The sequence below is a fragment of the Geotrypetes seraphini genome, chromosome 9 (assembly GCF_902459505.1).
Source record: "Geotrypetes seraphini chromosome 9, aGeoSer1.1, whole genome shotgun sequence".
In the NCBI taxonomy this organism is placed as follows: Eukaryota; Metazoa; Chordata; class Amphibia; order Gymnophiona; family Dermophiidae; genus Geotrypetes; species Geotrypetes seraphini.
Window position 1 is genome coordinate 28554158 of NC_047092.1, and position 19225 is coordinate 28573382.

At 43.3% G+C, this 19225-nt stretch overlaps 1 protein-coding gene across 3 annotated transcripts in view; it reads right to left on the minus strand.

The window, feature by feature from the left end:
* The window catches only part of ATXN7L1 (ataxin 7 like 1), a 299444-nt gene that overhangs the window by 225840 nt on the left and 54379 nt on the right, over positions 1–19225 (minus strand). Inside the window, exon 3 of one of the 3 annotated variants that reach the window (XM_033958417.1) lies at positions 8095–8230. The exons of the other annotated variants lie outside the window; for them this stretch is intronic. The gene's annotated coding sequence lies outside the window, so the exon portion shown is untranslated. The remainder of the gene's footprint in view (positions 1–8094; positions 8231–19225) is intronic. 3 annotated transcript variants of the gene reach the window in all.

The window sequence follows — 19225 nt, forward strand, 5'->3', positions numbered from 1 at the left end:
TGTCTGTCTGTCTTTCTATCTCTTTCTCTCCTTGGCTGCTGTCTGTGTATGTTTCTCTTCTCTCTTTCTCCTTGGCCGCTGTTTATGTGCCTTTCTGTCTCTTTCTCTCTCTCATTGGCTGCTGTGTGTCTGTCTTTCCGTCTCTTTCTTTCTCTCTCTCTCTCCTTGGCCGCTGTCTGTGTATGTTTCTGACTCTTTCTCCTTGGCCACTGTTTATGTGCCTTTCTGTCTCTTTCTCTCTCTCTCTCATAGCCGCTGTGTGTCTGTCTGTCTTTCTGTCTCTTTCTCTCTTGTGGGCCGCTGTCTATCTCTCTATCTCCTTGGCCGCTGTCTGTGTGTGTCTGTCTGTCTTTCTATCTCTTTGGCTGCTGTCTGTGTATGTTTCTGTCTTTTTCTCTCTCTCTTTCCTTGGCCGCTGTTTATGTGCCTTTCTGTCTCTTTCTCTCTCTCTCCTTGGCCGCTGCCTGTGTATCTTTCTGTCTCTCTCTCTCTCTCTTTGGCCGCTGTCTGTCTTTCTATCTCTTTCTCTCTCCTTGGCCACTGTCTTGTCTGTCTCTTTCCTTCCCTCTCTCCCGTTCCCTGCCTGCGCCCCGCTCCCCTTCCTTTGACTGCCCCCCCCAGCCCATCCCACCTCCTCTGCGGGAGCGCCACCAGCCTCCAACAAATTCTCATCCTCGACCCGGAAATTCACCCAGAGGAGAAGGCTGTGCGACCACGGAGTGGCAGTAGTTGTGGCCTTCCCTCCCCTAGTTCCGTAGCTCGGTCGCCGCCGTCGCCTCCTTCTCTCCCTGATGTTGGCTCCCAATGTGTGCACGCGCCGCACACACGCCACACTCTGCAACATTTCTCTGTCAACCACAGAGTGACAGATGCATGAAGCCACAAAAACTGAAGTGCGCATGTGCGCTAAGGGTATTATTATCTTAGATAGATAAAGATCTCCTACAGAAGCAACCCTTCAAACGTGCTTTTGAGGTCGCCGGCAGCTGCAGCAATTCCTACCGTTTGAATTGGGTTTTTTTTTTACTTGTTTGGACCTCTTGTTCTCCTTTGTTAGGACACTGAGCAGTTAGATGTTTTGAAGCCACACTCTGCCTGTGTGTGGTGCTTGCACATGAGTGTTGCTGTGGTCCTGGGAGGCACAGTTTCACACTCACCTGTATAAACTGCTGCAGATGGCTCTTCAGGACCTCATGGACACACAGGGGGGGGGGGGGGGCAGGTGATTTGATGTTTGAATATGTGCCCCTTGTAGTGGAGGCACTGGAGCACCAGGGCCTCAGCCTTCCAGGGGAAGTAATTAGGCTCCGAGTTGTTAAGCCTTACTTTCCTGTCTGTACCTGAGCCAATCAGCGCTCAGGCACTGATCAAAAAGTAAAGCAACGACAACTCAGACCTGTTGGCAAATTTTGCCCGTAAATGTGGCACAATGAGGTTAGAGAATCACTCGGTGATTATAGAGAATCGCTTGAAGTGATCATTTTAATATTAATGACTTCGTTGCACTACATTTGCATGGCAGTATCAGAGACTGTTAGAAAACTCATAAAAGACCTCAGTTAAAGACAGATGTTAGTTTTGAGAATCTGACTCTAATATCCCAGACATTTATCTTGCTGGTTTCCAAAACATGCTATATGCCATACTTTTATACTTTAGGGCATCTTCAGAGAGACGTCTATTCCCATACTTTGACATCATATCAAAAATGCCTCTCCATATCTCCAAGGATCTATTAAACACATCTTTCAGAGGACCCACCTTGGTTTGTGAGCATAATTTGTTCCAGAAGCATGCTTGTAATCCATTCGTATATCAAAGCGAGCGAATTTCCCCATAGGAAATAATGGAAACTCGGACGATTCATTCCACAACCCAAAAACTTTAATAAGAACATAAGAGATGCCGCTGCTGGGTCAGACCAGTGGTCCATCGCGCCCAGCAGTCCGCTCAAAGACTAGTTTATAAAGATGTTGAAGAGTATGGGTCCAAGCACCGAGCCCTGCAGCACCCCACTGGTGACGCTCTTCCAGTCTGAGTATTGCCCATTCACCCCCACTCTCTGTTTCCTATGTTCCAGCCAGTTTTTAATCCACATGAGTATTTCTCCCTCGATTCCATGGCTTGCAATTTTCCAAAGTAGTCGTTCATGTGGAACCTTGTCGAACGCCTTCTGAAAGTCCAGATACACAATGTCGACTGGGTCACCCTTATCTATCTGCCTGTTTACTCCCTCGAAGAAGTGCAGCAAGTTCGTCAAACAAGATCTGCCTTTGCTGAAACCATGTTGGCTGGTCCTCATCAGACCGTGTCCGTCAAGGTGATCAATGATGCGGTTCTTTATCAGTGCCTCTACCATCTTTCCCGGTACCGAGGTCAGATTCACCGGTATGTAGTTTCTCGGATCTCCCCTCAAACCTTTTTTTGAAGATCAGCGTAACATTCGCCACCTTCCAGTCCTCCGGAATCTTTCCCGTTTTGATCGACAGATTGGCTACTAGTTGAAGTAGCTCAGCTATGGTCCCTTTCAGTTCCTTGATGACCCTCGGATGGATGCCATCTGGTCCCGGGGATTTATCGCTCTTAAGCCTATCAATCTGCCTGTATACCTCTTCTAGGCTGACCATCAACCCTGTCAGTTTCTCATTTTCACTTCCATGTATCACGGGTAAATTGCACGGGTAAACTGCATTGTGCGTGCTTATATCATGGGCAAATTTTGCGTTTTGCACTGCGCTAATGTTGTGCATTGCTGTGTTGCGTTGCGATGCTTGTGTTGTGTTCAGCGATATGCTCAGTGATGTTGTGCATTCTTGTACATGGCAAGCGTTGACGTGCTCGTATTGTAAAACAATACTCGTTGATCAAGTTAAAATTTTATAAAACGTTTTGCTCATCTTGCAAAACATTCACAAACCACGTTACTCACTATCCAAGGTTTGACTGTACATCTCTGAGTTCTCTGGGATGGTTTTGTCCACTTTCAGTTTTGCAAGCTGTTCATAAACACTATGGGGTTCATAATCGAAAGGGAAAAACGTCCAAAAAATGGCCTAAGTTGGCACTCGGATGAACATTTCTCAAAAACATCCAAGTGCCGATAATAAAAACGGGTTTTGGACGCATTTCTAAATAACCTAGGCCTTCATAGTGCCGCTGAATGACCAAAGCTAAACGGGGCGTTTTGGGAGGTGTGTCGAGGGCGGGACGTGGGCCGGCTTAGACTTAGTCGTACAGCATGTATAACTGAAAGTTTTACAACAGAGCCTAGACGGAACTTGGGACGTTGTGACTTAGACCATGTAAAACATGGTCTAAGTCACAAAAACCCACCTAAAGTCACCAGATAAGCACTGCAAACACATAAAACAGACCCCCACACACTACCCCAGAGATCACCAATCCCCCCACCCCCCATAAAAATTTTAATCATAACTTTAAAATTCAGCCTCCAGACCATCATCACCTGGCCGCCTGCCATAGGAAAGCCTAGTCGTCCAACCCAGAGGCAGCTTAAGTCATCTTGGGGTGGGTTAGGGACTCATGGAGAGGAGGACCCATGCCCATAAGCCCCTGTAATCACTGCATTGATACTTAAACATGTGCACTCCTTATACACTCCCCAAATCCTTTTATACTAGCATATAAGTGGCTCCTGCAGCCATAAGGGCTATTGGGGTGGTAGATAAGTGGGTGTAGGGGATTCTGGAGGTGGTTTGGGGGGCTCACCGTAACCTATAAGGGAGCTGTAGGGAGGAGAAGACATGGCACCCTTTTTGTGAAGTTCACAGCAGTGCCCTGTAAGATACCCCACTATTTAGGTGGCATGTTGAGTGTGCAGTCCATCACTTTGCAGACCCCTCCCATGTCCAACAGGGCTTGTTCTAGGTGCTTTGGACTTGGACGGAAAGTTGGACAAAAAATGTGGTATAGATGATTTAGTGGCTTGGACGATCAGATCGGCAGGATGTATAATTAGACGATTTTCAAAACGAAAAAAAATTTGGACGTATCTTTTGAAAATGTGTCTTAAGCTGTTTTTTTACTTTGGACGACTTGCGAGATGGACGTAAACGGACTTAGACGTCCCTTTCGATTATGCCCCTCTAAGTTATCTCCTCACCATTAAAAACCTTGCCACATGTGCTCTAAACTTAAACCAAGTAATTAGTAGATCAGGATCCTCCCCCCCCCCCTGATAGTCCAAAAGCACTCTTCAAAAAAAGATATAAACCATTAATCAGCTTACCTTTCCCATAACTTCATTCTGATTATAATTTGCTTTTGCATGCTAATGAAAATCCCACACTTCTACAAGCATCCGCACTGCTAGATGCAGGTCACTAAAATGTCTAGGAACTTAATCAGATACCTGACGTGTCACAGACGCACCAGCATCATCAGAATTGTTACATCAACAAATATGTCATCATCACACACTTGCTCTGCTAACCAGCAAACCAGCCAAAGGATTAAAGTCCTCCAGAAATGTATATATTAAGTTGGGCTTTCTTACTTTAGAGGAACTGTTCCATAAAAGATATTTTATAGGGACGCATCCCAGCAGAACGGTGCCCGGCAGAAGAGACCAAAATTTGAGAGAATTTCGAGGATGTTTCCCCCCCCCTCCCTAAACAGAAAAGCAGCATTCTCAAGGAGGCATAGCACGCTAACATCAAATCCCTACTGTGGGACAATGGTATTAACTATTTCAAATATCTGCAAAGTGTAAACCAACTGCAAAACACAATACCCCACTCCTCCCCCCCCCAAAAAAAAAAAAAGTTTGCAAGGCACAAGGGTGATACTAGGAAGAGATTTCAAAGCAGGAAAGCAGAGGTAATAAAATGAAGCAGCTGCTGTATGAAATTAACTGCAGAAAATGTAGCATGTGGCTCGATGATTTTGGACAGCTGTTCAGATAAAGGTTAAATTTAAAAAAAAAAAAAAATTTGGGTTTGGAGACCATGAACCAAACAAAGAAAATCTCACCCGCCTTCCCCTACAACAGAGGCCAGCCAAAAATAAACGAGTTGCTAGCAAAACACAAGATGCCTAAAAAAAATTCATCTGATCTTTGAAATATCCTTCTCGAGACCTAAGGTAACGTGGAAAAGTCGATTTCCACAGCCTCACCTCACGCGGCTCTGTGCTGGAAGCCGTGCTGCGGGGACACCATTAACTGGCAAACTTGCGTGGCTTCAATACGGATCGCCTGCATTAGGCTGCATCGATATCGACCTACGGGCTCCGACATTATTTTTGGCCATGATATACTCTAAATGTCGCCCAGTGCAGCTAGAAGTGAAGCTGCTCAGCCAGCCCGATTATGGCTGTTACTGTTCCGTGCGTCACTTAGCAACAGTCACGACCTCCAGCCATGGATATCTGCTGTCTGACAGCAGAGGGGAGCACACGCTTATCGCTGAACAACCTACCTGGAGAAAGCTAATTGATCAAAACGTACCTCAGTTCACACGAAGACTGCCAGGTTTTTAAAACGTCGGTCAGAACTGCTAACACGGGAATGGCTTTACAAAGTCAAAATGGTTACAATTAAGACTTAGTCGGTGTGGGAGAACAAATAACTATCAGAAAAAAACTATGTAGATTTAATTTAAGACAGTCAGAAGGTCTACATAAAGAAGGTAGATGGTACTGTATCAGTTTTCAGCTGCTGTAGTTATATGGCACACTGCCGGACTGAAACCAGGGAACACCTAGCTTAGCCTCCGCGTGTGCGGGTCGCCGGACTAGATGGACCTAAGGTCTGATCCGGTGAAGGCATTTCTTATGTTCTTCTGTTCATAAATGCCTCAGAAGCTTAGCCGGTAGCTTTCAAGGTGAGGATGTGAGTTACTCAGTCCAGCATAAGGCTGCCAACTGGATCCAGATTCACAGGACAGGGTTGATCCAGTCCTGAGATTACCCAAGTGCACACTGGTACTTTTAGGGAATGCAATAGGGGAAATCAGAAGAATTACAAGTCCCTGGAAGCAAGGGGATAAACCCAGGAATGGATCAACCCTGTCCTGCGTATCTGGATCCAGGCAGCCTTAGTCCAGCAACCCTTCTGTTTAATATTTTTGCAACTATTATAAAGCAGAGGTTCTCAACCCAGACCATGGGACAAACCTAGCAGTCAGGATTTTCAAATAAACACAATTATGCTTGTGATTGATCTGCATATAAGGAAGACTACATGCAAACTGATCTCATGCATATGCATTGTGGATATTCTGGGAAAACAGACTAGCTTTGTCCCAAGAAGTGGATTGAGAATCCCCACTACAAAATGGAATAGTTGAGGTGGTTTGTGCTTCTGCAGATAACACTAGTGTTATTCAGCAAGATCAGTATATCAGACAATATGGAAAAGAAATGACCCAAGAAAACTTGGACATTGCAAAATGTTTGGCATTCAAGTTTTAATGCAAAAGTGTGCAAACCCATACAGTAGAGCATAGAAATCCAAGGAAGCATACAAGAGGAGTGATGTATTTTTATGCAAAAAAACAAACAAAAAAAACAACCCAGACACATTAGCTGCAATCAAATTTTTAAAAATTTTTTTTCTTCTTTTTTTTATGTAATTTAACAAAGATTGAATAAGAAGTTAACACGTGAGTTAGAAAATTAAAACATAGAGAAGCATATAAATGGCAAACATTTCTATGAAAAATAAAGTTATATCAATTATGCTCCAACATTGAAGTTCACTATAAATGGGACTTTAGAACAATCAAGAGAAAAATTTAAAAGAAAAAAATTTAAAAGATACATTTATTTGAATAAATGTAATACAAACCAAGAAATTACATGTTGTTGGAAAGGAACTTGAGGGGAAATGCAGAAAATAAGCCCTTACATTAAATAACTGGGTGTGTCTTATGTATGTGTTGCCTGTGTTATATTTTTTTATGTTTATTTGTTGTGTGTGTACATTTTTAAGCTATGTCTATGCTTGTTCATACATAAGCATGTCAATATATGTATGTTTGTATATGTGTCTGTGCAAAACAAGAGAATACTGTATGTTATACAGTTCACAATTAAAGAGGGATTTAATCCATTATTCTAAGAAACTCGAGGAAATGTAGCAATGAAAAACAATCTGTTTCCTAAAAAGACTCTCTGCGGGTTACAATAGCTTAACCTACCCCAGCGGCAACAAGAGAACATTGACAGGCCTCTAAAGAATGACACGGGGACAAATCTGTCCCTATCCCTGCGGGATCTCAATATCCCTATCTCATCCCCGCAAGTTTTGTCCCTGTCCCATTCCTGCAAGCTCTGCCTTTTTTTTTTTTTTTTTGTAATTCTTTATTTAAACACTGTAGGTACACCACAAAGAACAAACATCTAGACAAGGCACAGTCCAACAGCATAACTCATGAACAAAGGTCACCCTGGTACCATCAATAACAGTGTTAATCAATTTTCTGAAACCCCCAAGAAAACACCTCCCCTGCAAGCTCTGCCTTAACCACACAAGCTTCAAACACAAGATTTTAAAGTGTTTGAGGCTTGTGCAGATGACAGAGCTTGCAGGAATGGAGCAGGGACAGAGTTCATGGGGATGGGACCGGGCTAGAGAGATCCTAAGGGGACGGGGAAAATTTCTCCCTCCTCGAGGACCACAATGCAGTTGGGTTTTCATGATTTCCCCAATGAATATGCATGCAATGAAAGCAGTGCATGTAAATAGATCCCATACATATTCATTGGGGAAATCCTGAAAACCCGACTGGATTGCGGCCCTCGAGGAAGGACTTTGACACCCCTGCTCTATAGGCAGTGGTTCCCAACCCTATCCTAGAGGACCCCCAAGCCAGTCAGGTTTTCAGGATAGCCCTAATGAATATGCATGGAGCAGATTTGCATGCCTGGCACCTCCATTATATGCAGATCTCTCTCATTAGGGCTATCCTGAAAACCCGACTGGCTTGGGGGTCCTCCAGGATAGGGTTGGGAACCACTGGTCTATGGCCTTGTTGCTCAAAGAAAATCAACTGCTGCAGTTCCAAAATAAATATAGAATACAGATTTACGTCACAATACAGGGGAAAATTTAACCAAAGCTGTACACTCAACTGCAAACCCTTGGTCACACGAGAAGAAATTGCTTTCTTTGCTTCTGGGTTGCCTTCTCCACATCTTGGAATGCATGAATCCTGTTATGCATAAACTCGTCATCCCTCTTGCAAAGTAGAATTTGACAACCCACTCCCTGTCCAGATCCAAAACAAAATCCACTGTCAATCTTGATGTTTTCAAGTCTCCCCAAACATTAGCCTACGGAAAATACTTTTTTTTTTTTACAGTTTGAAACAACCAACCCCTTCTTTTACTAAGGTGCGCCAACCGATTAGCGCGCACTAATCGAATTAGCGCACGCCAAACGCTAACGCACCCATAGACTAACCTGCACGAGTTGGCGTTTAGCACATGCTAAATAGATTAGTGCGCGCTAATCGGTTGGCGTACCTTAGTAAAAGAGGGCCTAAGGTTGATTAGATCGCTCTTTCATGACCATCATTTTGCTATACTGGTTTTAAATGTTGGATATGTCGCAGGTGGATTATTGCAATTTTTTTTATATTCTGGTTTAAGTTTTCTTTGCTTAAACTTCAGTTGATTCAAAACTCAGCAATTAGAATGATTTTCAGACTTAAAAAAATACAGTATATGATAGTATTTCATCACAAACTTCACTGGTTACCTATAAAAGCTCGTGTAATTTTTAAAATAGCTTGCACTACTTTTTTCATATTTTGCATGCTAGTTCATCAGAATTTATGCACTCTTTCTCATTCATTTTTTTTTTTCTTTGTCTACAATTCATGACACTATTTTATGGCGATTTCCACCTATTAAAGGCATAAAGTACAAACGACAGTTTCATTCTATGTTCATCTACAGTATTTTGCAACTTCTGTTTGGAATAGTTTACCGTCAATTATCAGGACAGAGTTTCATAAGAAGTTAAAAACTTTCTTATTTGATAGATTTTATTGATTTTTTTTTTTAATGCTATATATTTTGATTTATTGTAAGTCTCCATATTGATTGGACGGGTTTTCTCATTGTAAATCGCCATGAACTTTTGCTGGCACAGTGTGATAAAAGAAATTGAAGATTAGATTAGACTAGATACTTCAAGTAGGTTCAAAGAATCAAAGGAAATGCAGGATGCCTCTACACCAGTGCTTCATATCCAGTAGAGAATGACATGGTGATAAAATTCATCACCGTTCCCGTCCCCGCGGATAACCGCGGGAAACCATCTTCATGTCATTGTTTAAGGACAGAGGGAAGAATCAGAGTATGAATAGCCACAACCACTGACCCACAAGCTTTGCTTTGAAGAATGCCGGTGTAGAAGGACTGAGGTTGAGATAGACACTACAGAATGACAGTCTCTGGTATCCAGAGCAGATATTGTGATGTCATAATGCCTCATTCCACCAGTGCCTAAGAGCCAATCACATCAGTGATGTCACAATGGCTTCATTATCCTTGGCTCACATAAGAATCAGAGTATGAATAGCCACAAGCACTGACCCACAAGCTTTGCTTTGAAGAATGCTGGTGTAGAAGCACTGAGGTTGAAATAGACACTAGAAAATGACATGGGATTATTTCCCGCGGTTATCCGCGGGGATGGGGACGGTGATGAATTTTGTCACCGTGTCATTCTCTAATATCCAGTCCTTGGGGCACACCCAGCCAGTTGGGTTTTCAGGATATCCACAATGAATATGCATGTGACAGGTCTGCATACCAAGGAGAGAAAGTATGCAAGGGAAGATTAGGTACTTACCTTGATAATCTTCTTTCTAGTAAATAGGCACATCATTCTGGAATCTGTGGATTGTTAATCCCGGTTCATAGACAACGGCGCAAAAGATAAAGGCGCACGCCGACAACTGAGCGCAAGACGGAGGCGCGCGCCGAAGAAAATTACAGTTTTTAGGGGCTCCGACGGGGGGTTTTGTTGGGGAACCCCCCCACTTTACTTAATAGACATCGCGCCAGCGTTATGGGGGGTTTGGGGGGTTGTAACCCTCCACATTTTACTGTAAACTTAACTTTTTCCCTAAAAACAGGGAAAAAGTTAAGTTTTCAGTAAAATGTGGGGGGTTACAACCCCCCACACCCCCCACAATGCCCCCACAACGCGGCGCGATGTCTATTAAGTAAAGTGGGGGGGTTCCCACCCATAACCCCCCCATCGGAGCCCTAAAAACAGTAATTTTGAGCGGCGCGTGCCTCCGCGCTGCACTCAATTGTCTGGGTGCGCCTTTGTCCCGGCACGCTTTTGACCTGACACCGTTAATCCCTGATTGCAAGTAGAGAATGACATGGGGACAAATTTTTCCCCGACCCCACAGGAACTAATTTTCCCATCCCGTCCTGTAGAGTTCTTTTCCTGCCCCCGCCCCATTCCTACAAGCTCCGTCCTCATCTGCACAAGCCTCAAAAGATTTAAAATCATAAGTGTTCGAGGCCTTGTGTGATAAAGGCAGAGCTTACAGGAATGGGATAGGGACAGCAACAAAACTCACGGGGATAGGACAAGGAAATTGAGTTCCGACGGGGACAAATTTGTCCCCGTGTCATTCTCTAATCACACGATCTGGTGTCAAGCGCCTCATTTACATTTTTTTCTGCTCTGCCTCCCATCACTCTGGGCTGTCTTATAAATTCTCAGTTCCTATTTCTCTGCCCTGAAAGATTCCATCCAGACTATCTATGCTTTTTTCAAGGCAAACCCCTCCCTCTTATACCACCCTCCCTCCCCTTCATTTTAATTTAATTTTTTTTTTAATTTCGATGTATTTTTCACCACCTATTGTTTCTTTCTTCCTTTCCTGTTAAGTCTTTTTGGCCCTGTAACCCCCTCACCACAGCAAACTTTATTATCTGTTTGTGGATATTATTTTTCTTTTAACTTGTTTTTACTATTACTATTAATTATTTCTAAAGCGCTGAAAGGCGTACGCAGCGCTGTACATTTTAACATATAATAGATGGTCCCTGCTCAGAAGAGCTTACAATCTAATTTAGATAGGACATTTTTGGGGTTGGGAAAATGATACAGTTAGTCTAGGTATCTGACAGCAGTGAGTGGGAGATAGGAGTTGAAAATAGATTCAAAAAAGTGGGCTTTTAGCTTGGATTTGAACGCTGCTAGGGAGGGAGCACGACGTATTGATTCAGGCAGCCTGTTCCAGGCATACGGTGCCGCAAGAAAGAAAGGACGGAGTCTGGAGTTGGCAGTGGAAGAGAAGGGTACGGATAAGAGGGGCTTGCCCGATGAACGGAGATTATGGAAAGGAGGATTGGGGGAGTTTTTATAGAACTATGTATTTTTTCCCCTTCCACTACTTTTCCCTACCATCACTTTCCAGTATGTCCAGTTAAAGTCTAAATGTTCACAATCCCCCTTCTTTTTCTTTTCTATTATTTTATATATTGTATAAATTTTATTTTTATTTTTTTATCTTTTATCTTATTTTAACTTGTAAACCGGCTAGATATTTGGTGATAGTCGGTATAGTAAAAATTTAATAAACTTGAAACTAGATAACTGAAGAGAAATATGGGGGGGGGACTTCAGAGTGAACGCACTTGTAAGTCAGCAAGAGGAGTTTAAACTGTATTCGGAGATGGACGGGGAGCCAATGAAGCGACTTGAGGAGAGGGGTAATGTGAGAATAGCAGCTCTCACGGAATATGAGTTGCACAGCAGCATTTTGAACGGATTGAAGAGGTGAGAGGTGGGCACGCGGGAGGCCCGAGAGAAGTACGTTGCACGAGGTGATGAGAGCACGGACAAGGGTTTTAGTTGTGTGTTCAGAGAGAAGAGGACAGATTTTGATAATATTATAGAGGAGGAAGCAACAGGATTTGGCGGTATGTTGGATCTGAGCAGAGAAGGAGAGAGAGGAGTCAAAGATCACCCCAAGGTTACGAGCCAACGAGACAGGGAGGAAGATAGCGTTAGCCACCAAAATAGAGAATGGCGGGGGGGGGGGGGGGGAGGCTAGTTTAGGCAGAAAGATAAGGAGTTCATTTTTACCTATATTCAGTTTGAGGTGGCGGCGAGACATCCAAGCAGCAATGTCGGACAGGCAGGCTGAAATTCGGGCTTGAACTCCTGCAGAGATATCCAGCATGGAGAGGTAGATCTGGGAGTCCTCAGCATAGAGGTGATATTGAAAACCATGAGAGGAGGTCAGTGTACCAAGAGAGTGGGTATATATGGAAAAGAGGAAAGGGCCCAGGACAGAGCCTTGGGGTACTCTGTCTAGATAAATTACTGACAGACGGTAGGCATATCAAGTGCATAATAAACCTGGAAAATTATAATAAACCTGGAAACTTGGACCTGGATTGGCCACCGTGAGAATGTGCTACTGGGCTTGATGGACCACTGGTCTGACCCAGTAAGGCTATTCTTATGTTCAGATCATCATATACAATCCACCTTAAAATCATCACATACACCCAAGTCCCGCTCCTCTTTTAGGCACAAAAGTTCTTCACCCCCTAAACTCTACTGTTACCTCATATTTTTTAAACCCATATGCATGATCTTGCATTTCTTAGCATTAAATCTTAACTGCCAAATTTCAGACCAGACCTTCCTCATGTTAGTCACACCATCAGGGGTTTCACTCTATTGCAGATTTTGGTATCATCCGCAAAGAGGCAAATCTTACCCGACAACCCTTCAGCAATATTACTCACAAAAATGTTAAAAAGAACAGGCCCAAGAACCAAACCTTGAGGCACACCACTGGTAACCTCCCTTTCCTCAGAGCGATCTCCACTGACCACTGCCCTCTGTCGCCTTCCTCTCAACCAGTTCCTGATCCAGCCCGTTACTTTGGGGCCCATCACGAGGGACTCAGTTTATTTATAGATGTCAGTATTTACACTTATGTGGTACAACCAAAGAATTGTACACAATATTTTATTTTTTAAAATTATACCCTGCCTATCCCTAGGCAGCTCGCATTAAAAAAAAAAAACTCACACAGACAATTTTACCACAATTTGTCCACATATCTGTACATGTGAATTCAACAAAGATAAAAACGGCAAATTGCTAAGCAAAGCTTTAGCTTCCCCGCTTCTCTTTTTATAATTTCTACAAAATGAGAAATTAATGGGGCTCGGTGATAAAATTTTAGCATAGTCTAGTCTGCATGAAGACCTATTTGCAATGTGTTTCAGCATCCCAGATTATTCATGTGGACAATGACAGTGAAAGGTGATTCTCGACATTGATGTTCTGGGTTCATTTCACATCATTACCACCAAGTTCAGTGACTATTAAGAACGCTCATGCAAATACACTAAACCAGGGTAGGCAAACATTTTGGCCCAGGGGTGCGTGTCAGGAGTCATGATTAAGTTGGGGTGTGGTTTGTGGCTTGAGGAGCAGGAGGGAGAGCCCCCTGAACATCACATCAATTATATATGCTGGTATACAAGAGCAGGTTGTCTCAAATTACCTGTGCCACATGTATTCATTTTTGCAGAAAGAGCATTACTTAGCAAGAGCTATGCACTGTGGCTTTTAGCCAAAGGCTGGTGTTGTGATTCCAGGGCTAAATCAAAGCTTCCCAAACTAATCAGGTTTTTACGATAGTAATATTTATTATCAAATAGTTTCTGAACCAACATCTAACAATGTTATTACAATATTTTACTTGCAAAGTTCTACTTTAAAGGAACATAGAAACATGATGATGTCTTTTCCTCCCTTACCGAGATATACAGCACCTGCACTCACAGTATATAATATGAAAGCGGAATAAAATATGCACACCTGATCATACCGTATATACTCGAACATAAACCGACCTGAATATAAATCGAGGTAACATTTTCCTCCCCCCCAAAAAAAAGATTGACTAGAATATAAACCGAGGGGATGTTTAATATTCAAGTGCAGTTTAATATTCCTTGCCCAGCTCTGCACCCTGTTCCCTCTCCCTCGCTGCTCTGCCAGGCTCTGCATCCAGCCCGCTCACTCACTCACCCCCTGCCCGTCTCTGCACCCAGCCCTCCCCTCCCAGTCAGGTTCTATACCCTTTCCTCCTCCCCCCTCCCTCCCGATGCTTTGCAGGCCTCCACTGGGCCTGCCATGAGACCTTCCTTCGTGGCAGCCAAGCAGCTCTGCTTGGGCAGAAGTGACCTTTCTTCGCTCCTGTCCATACAGAGCCGCTAGCTGATTGGCTGCCATGAGTTCTCCTGGTCTCGCAAGAACTTATAGCAGCCAATTAGCTAGCGGTTCTGCATGGACAGGAGTGAAGGAAGGTCGCTCCTACTGCGATTCACCACTGGACCACCAGGGATACTTAAGATACACAGGGGAGGTGGGAGGGAGATAAAAATAATTAGAATTAGGCTGGGAGGGATCCCTCCTGTCTCGACCACTGCTGGACCATCAGGTCTCATGGCAAGCCCGGCAGAGGCCTGTAAACAGGTTCAGGAGGGGGGGGGGCGGATCAGTGCTGACCTGAATATAAACTGAGAAACACCCCCCCACACATTTTTGAGCCATTTTTTGGTCCCAATATCTCACTTTATATTCACATATAATATAGTAATCCATCCTAGCCATTTTCAGGGCTCAGACTATAAAAACCCTGCCCTGCACTGGCCCTACTTCCCAAACACTAAAGTTGTGACTGAAATTCACTTCTGGCCTGCACCAGCCTTACTTCACCATTGTTGGGAGTTGCTGTCTAAGTCCACTCCAATCCATCCTATTGCCATATATAGGGTACCTGCAATGAATGCATGAGGTGAATGTGCCTCTCTATAAGTCGCTAGCGAGACTTCATCTGAAGTACTGTGTACGATTCTGGAGAACAGACCTTCAAACACAAACAGGACGGTCTAGAGGGCAGCTACTAAAGTGGTTAGTGATCTTCATCACAAAACACTTAGGAAAAGATTTAAAGGCCTAAATATATACATATTGTATATACTTGAATATAAACCTAGATTTTTGGGCCCAAAAATGAGGGTCTCGGTTTATATTTGAGTCTTACATTACTACTACTACTTATCATTTCTATAGCACTGCTAGACGTAGGCAGTTCTGTACATTAAACGTGTTAAGAGACAATCCCTGCTCAATAGAGCTTACAATCTAATTAAAACAGACAAACAGGACAAATAAGGGTTAGGGAATTTCTCAGAGGGAATGATAAAATAGACATGGACCCATCACAGATCTCTCCTCGGGCCTACCTTAAGTCCTGCTGGCCCAGTGGTGAGCTAGGGCAAGAGTGATCCTCCTATGCGCCTGCCCTGTGCAGTCTCACAACTCAAAATGGCTGACATGAGTTTCCACAGTAACCTCAAGAGACTGCTGCGAGTTCGGTTTATATTCGAGTCACTTTTTAGGGGGTTTACCTCGGTTTATATTCCGATGGGTTTATTTTCAAGTACTTAGGAAGAAAGGTAAGAGATGGGAAATGATAGAGACGCTTAAATACCTCTGGCATAAATACATAGGGCTAGATTCACTAAGGACATGGATGGGATCCGATCCGTGAGGAATCCAATCCATGCAAATGAGGGCGATCAGAATCACGCCCCCTACCGCCTGCCCAGGTCACACTATAGCAATCCTAACTCATGCGCAGACCATCTGTAGATGTTCTGCGCATGCACTGGCCCTCCGAGCCTGCCAGAGCTAATTTTTCTTTTTTTTGACTGGTTTTAACTTTTTTGCGAGCCCATGGTTTTAACCCGCTTTAAGCCCGCGGGTTAAAACCACGGGCTTGCACTGCGGGGAAGGGCAGGAGAGTCGGGGCAGCAGGAGAGATTCGGGTTGAGAGCAGGGCGTCGAGTCGAGGCGGCAGGAGAGATTCAGGGTGAGAGATCAGGGCAGGTAAGAGATAGCAGGAGATCGGGGCAGACAGGAGATCGGGGCTGAGAGCAGAGAAGCAGGGCGGCAGAAGGCAGGGCCGTCAGAAAGGACCTCAGCAACTGGTCCTCAGCAGTCGCTTATTTTGGATCGGCCAGCCCAGTCGGTGTTGCTTTTTTATTTTAGTGAATAGGCTTCCTGCCTACATTTGAATGCCGTTCCCCCTCATTTGCATGCGCGGATCAGAGGATGATCGGGACAGAGGTTAGTGAACCGGGTCGGAGGGAAATCTATTCGTAAAGGGGTCGGAAGTTGAACAGTGGGCTTAGTGAATCTAGTCCATAGCAAGTGAGCCTCTTTCAACTTATGATTGCTAAATGATTTCAGGGTCCTTCCATGCCAAATTCTGCTTTTTCCATATTTATTACTTATATGATCCCTCTTTTCCCTCTTAACCATAATTATTCTCTTTTCTTTAAAATTGTATGTCTCCCTACCATCCCGTTGTTTCCATGTCGTGTCACCAATAAGTTTGTTAATTGTCCCCCTTTTTAATTTTTAACTGTCAAAATGCTTAGAATGTATGATTAGCGCTTTATCAAATTTTAACAAAACTTGACTTGAAACTGAAAGGGGCATTTGGAGCAAGGCATCAAAGGAAGAAAACAAAAGGAGGGGACAGAAATCATCTAAGACAATATTTGTTTATGGAAATGGTAGTAGATGCTTGAACAGCCTCCAGAAGAAGTGGAGATAAGGACAGTATCTGAACTCAAGAAGGGATGGGCATGAGGATCTCTGAAGGAGAATGAGATTATAGAGCTTAGTAATTGTATTAACCTGCAAACTGTATAGACCACAAGGTCTTTATCTGCCATCATTTTCTAAGTTTGCTGTCTGTGTTTCAATTTGCATGCACCAAGTCCCCACTGTATGCAAATTTCTCATACACATTCATTGTCAGCAGTATCTTGAAAACCCAACTGGTTACGGGATCCCCAGGGCAGGTTTGGTAAGCCATGGGCTAGAAGAAGTGAGAGCTAAAGGGTACCAGCAAACATAAGGGGGAAGAAGAAAAAAAAAATCCCACGAATTGAAAACGAAGGCTCACGGAGAGATACACCAAAGTAGGGATCAGCAGTAAAAGGACCTGAGTAAAAGTTATTTGGAAAACCTCGTATTTTGTAAAAATATAAAATCGAGCTAAAAGACCAAACCAGGAAAAAGAAAGCACTGGGCAAAGAAGAGGCAAAACTAGCAAAGGGAGCCTAAATATATTTTTCTGCCTGATCCTTACCAAACAAACTGCTAATGCTGGTGCAGAACAAGAGCAATGAGAGCACTTGGTAAAGTTTATTAACAGGTCTAGCTTGAGATGTAGCACAGTCCTTTCCTTTGCTTGCATTAGTGGCTTAATAAGAATCCATTGATGGTATGAAAATTAAAGAGCCCATGAGAATGTGTGAAATTTGAGCACTGTTGACTGCAAGTATATTCTCTGCCTCCAAGTCGCTATCCTAACAGATGGTTTTCAGATGGGCTAGTGCAACAGTGCAGTTGGTCACAAGTAAAAGATCAGACAATATTCATTATCTATCAGGAAATATTTCCTAAACACACTGGAAGCTCAACTCTGACTCTGTAGGGCTCCCGCCACCTTACTCTCTCAGCCTCTTTTCCTTAGTTGGCCAACATCAGAGCCATATTCAGGGCATACTTCTCTATTTTTACCCAACATTCTATTCTCCCTTCTACCTCCCAACCCTCCCCAATCTCCCTCCTCCTATAAGAGGGCAATTATAGCAAGAGACCTGAAGCCAGAAGCCAAAGACTGTGGGGGTCCTTCGTACTTCGGTCTGGCAGGTCTCATCACCGCAATCTGAATCCTCCTCAAGAGATGTGCATGCCCAAGCAGTCTGGGTATAATATAGCTCAGCTTCAATTGCCCACCAGTTCCAATATACACCTAGGCATATTGAACGTCCCACACAAGGAACTTTGTAATGATGATACCTTCATGACCATAAGCAAAAATCATCATTTGTTTGACTTTTGATTGAGTTCGTCGAAATTTTTTTGGCCGTGGGGAAGATGGAGCTCTCCACTTGTCATTGAAAAACTACACAAATACGGCTCCCTACAGGCCAGACATGAGTCCACCAGACTTTGACCTTTTTCCAAAGTTGAAACAACCTATGCGTGGACATCATTTTGCATCTCTGGAAGAGCTTTTTTACGCCGGTACCCGAGCCATTCAGCAACTGAACAAAAACGGTATCTTGGACGGAATAATGAAGCTTCCCAGATGTTGGGACTCGGTCATTGCAAAGCAGGGAGACTATATTGAAGGACTGTAAAGAAATACTTGGAAAAAAATATAAAACATGTAAATTTTTTAAAAAATCGTGTGCATTATTTATGAAATGACCCTCATACATTTTAATTTTCATGTAAAAACAGCAACAATGGATTCTTAAGTCACTAATATAAGCAAAGGGAAGAACTGTGCTACATCTCAGGTTAAACCTGTTAAACTCTACCAAAGGCTAAACTTATTCCATATGTTTTCATTGCCTTTCTTCTGCAGCGCTCCACAGCACCTTATGATGGTTTCCAGCCCTGATGTAGATTTATGAGACCCAGCTACATTCGCTGACAGATTGCTTCAATATTTCTTGGACTTTTTTTTTTTTTAAATAAGAAAAGAAAAAGAAAAAGAGAGATAAGACATTATTCAAAGTGTCAAGGAAATTTCTAAATCTGTAGAGTTCTTTTTCTTGTTTTGTATCCGATGCATCCATTTCTTGCGGTATCAAATTAGAAAGCACACTGTGCCACCGAGGTCTTAATTTCTAGAAGAATTATCTGCATTAGAATTTTACCTTTAGCTTTGACCAAAGAGGTAGAACACCTACTGATGCCCTGCTCCGACTCCCCTCCCCCTTCTTTTATATAGCCTATACGGAAACAACAAAATAGAGAAAAAGTCACTCACTTTCTAAAAATTAAATGGGGAACACTGTAAGGCCCAGATGCACTAAAGTCAGCGATCGTCGCTAAACCAGTTTTGATTGCAATTTGGGGGAAGGGGTAAAAATTAAGAGAGACTGTAGGACCTCTGGGATTATAATAATCACAAGGGGCTTGGGATGGCAATTCACCAGGGGAAACAGATTATAAAGAGTGCATGTGTCTTTGGAAGAGTGTGTTCATATTCAGCCTGAACCCATATTTCTCCCATTCTGTCACTTCAACCCTTGCATCCATTCCATAGTTCCACCTTTTTTTTTGTCTAGAAAAGCCCTGGTATCAGCACCAAATACTGCC